The following is a 3,042-nucleotide window of genomic DNA, read 5'->3' on the forward strand; positions in this document are numbered from 1 at the left end:
ACTCTGCAGCGGAGTGTGCGCTGATATGAAACTTCCTGGCAGATTAAAACTGTGTGCCCGACCGAGACTCGAACTCGGGACCTTTGCCTTTCGCGGGCAAGTGCTCTACCAACTGAGCTACCGAAGCACGACTCACGCCCGGTACTCACAGCTTTACTTCTGCCAGTACCTCGTCTCCTACCTTCCAAATTTTACAGAAGCTCTCCTGCGAACCTGCAGAACTAGCACTCCTGAAAGAAAGGATATTGCGGAGACATGGCTTAGCCACAGCCTGGGGGATGTTTCCAGAATGAGATTTTCACTCTGCAGCGGAGTGTGCGCTGATATGAAACTTCCTGGCAGATTAAAACTGTGTGCCCGACCGAGACTCGAACTCGGGACCTTTGCCTTTCGCGGGCAAGTGCTCTACCAACTGAGCTACCGAAGCACGACTCACGCCCGGTACTCACAGCTTTACTTCTGCCAGTACCTCGTCTCCTACCTCCCAAACTTTACAGAAGCTCTCCTGCGAACCTGCAGAACTAGCACTCCTGAAAGAAAGGATATTGCGGAGACATGGCTTAGCCACAGCCTGGGGGATGTTTCCAGAATGAGATTTTCACTCTGCAGCGGAGTGTGCGCTGATATGAAACTTCCTGGCAGATTAAAACTGTGTGCCCGACCGAGACTCGAACTCGGGACCTTTGCCTTTCGCGGGCAAGTGCTCTACCAACTGAGCTACCGAAGCACGACTCACGCCCGGTACTCACAGCTTTACTTCTGCCAGTACCTCGTCTCCTACCTTCCAAACTTTACAGAAGCTCTCCTGCGAACCTGCAGAACTAGCACTCCTGAAAGAAAGGATATTGCGGAGACATGGCTTAGCCACAGCCTGGGGGATGTTTCCAGAATGAGATTTTCACTCTGCAGCGGAGTGTGCGCTGATATGAAACTTCCTGGCAGAGCACTTGCCCGCGAAAGGCAAAGGTCCCGAGTTCGAGTCTCGGTCGGGCACACAGTTTTAATCTGCCAGGAAGTTTCATATCAGCGCACACTCCGCTGCAGAGTGAAAATCTCATTCTGGAAACATCCCCCAGGCTGTGGCTAAGCCATGTCTCCGCAATATCCTTTCTTTCAGGAGTGCTAGTTCTGCAGGTTCGCAGGAGAGCTTCTGTAAAGTTTGGAAGGTAGGAGACGAGGTACTGGCAGAAGTAAAGCTGTGAGTACCGGGCGTGAGTCGTGCTTCGGTAGCTCAGTTGGTAGAGCACTTGCCCGCGAAAGGCAAAGGTCCCGAGTTCGAGTCTCGGTCGGGCACACAGTTTTAATCTGCCAGGAAGTTTCATATCAGCGCACACTCCGCTGCAGAGTGAAAATCTCATTCTGGAAACATCCCCCAGGCTGTGGCTAAGCCATGTCTCCGCAATATCCTTTCTTTCAGGAGTGCTAGTTCTGCAGGTTCGCAGGAGAGCTTCTGTAAAGTTTGGAAGGTAGGAGACGAGGTACTGGCAGAAGTAAAGCTGTGAGTACCGGGCGTGAGTCGTGCTTCGGTAGCTCAGTTGGTAGAGCACTTGCCCGCGAAAGGCAAAGGTCCCGAGTTCGAGTCTCGGTCGGGCACACAGTTTTAATCTGCCAGGAAGTTTCATATCAGCGCACACTCCGCTGCAGAGTGAAAATCTCATTCTGGAAATATTTCAGAAATGTTTCCACTGTTTGGGTATTGTTTTAAGTCCCCCACGTGTTAAGTCAGAATGGTTATAGCTATTAGTTTATAGATCTTTGCACATATACCCTTCCTCCTCTTGTTATTCAGTGTTGTACTGATGGTGTTTAAAATGGTTCAAATGGCTCTGAGCACTATGGGACTTAACTGCTGAGGTCATCAGTCCCCTAGAACTTAGAACTACTTAAACCTAACTAACCTAAGGACATCACACACATCCATGCCCGAGGCAGGATTCGAACCTGCGTCGTAGCGGTCGCGCGGTTTCAGTCTGTAGCGCCTAGAACCGCTCAGCCACTCTGGCCGGCACTGATGGTGTAATGGTGTAACATATGCGCTACAGTTGTGTATTACAGCTTATATGTCAAGTATTTCAACTGAATGAGTACATAGAATCTTTCATGTTATCATGGCTTTTCTGACTATTGACCAAAATAAATACAGGACAGCTTTTTACTTCAGTAACCTGGCGATAGTTAGGATAAATCCATAAGAAACTTTGCGTAGATTCTTGATGGCAGAGAAAATTGTACACATCTATTTATCTAAAGTGGGTTATAATAGCCTCTTAACTATCATCTCGAAGCCAATGAATTAACATAATTAGCCGGCCGGGGTGGCCGAGCGGTTCTAGGCACTACAGTCTGGAACCGCGCGACCGCTACGGTCGCAGGTTCGAATCCTGCCTCGGACATGGTTGTTTTTGATGTCCTTAGGTTGGTTAGGTTTAAGTAGTTCTACGTTCTAGGGGACTGATGACTCAGAAGTTAAGTCCCATAGTGCTCAGAGCCATGTTTGAACATAATTCAAACCGTATTTCCTTACAGCTGCCTTAGGTCAGTCCATACAGCCTAATAAGTAATCCAGATTGGCCTGACACAGCTGAAACGCTTCCGCGGCTGCCGAAAACGACTTATCGCACGATACTCCACTTTGAAAAAGAGCTGCACCGTTTTGTGTTGACGTATCTATTGGAGTGCTATGGTGCAGGAATGCAGGGATTTTAATGTAGACAAGAATTGCCGATGTATATCTGGAAATAAAAAAAAATAATTGGAACTTGCTATCAGATTAAAACCCTGTATGGTACTGAAAGATGAACCTGGTCCCAGGTTCGAGTCCTGGTGTGACACACAATTTTAATCCGACAGGAAGTTTCAGATCAGCTCACACTCTGCTGCAGAGTGAAAATTTATTCTGGAAACGTTCCTCCGGGCTGTGGTTGCTATGGCTCCTCAGTATCCTTCCTTACAGGAGTGCTAGCTTCAGGAGAACTTCTGTGAAGTTTGGGAGGTGGAAGATGAGGTACTGGTGGGAGTCAAACTGTGAGGGCGGGGTGTGAG

The sequence above is a fragment of the Schistocerca cancellata genome, chromosome 1, assembly GCF_023864275.1.
Source record: "Schistocerca cancellata isolate TAMUIC-IGC-003103 chromosome 1, iqSchCanc2.1, whole genome shotgun sequence".
NCBI lineage: Eukaryota > Metazoa > Arthropoda > Insecta > Orthoptera > Acrididae > Schistocerca > Schistocerca cancellata.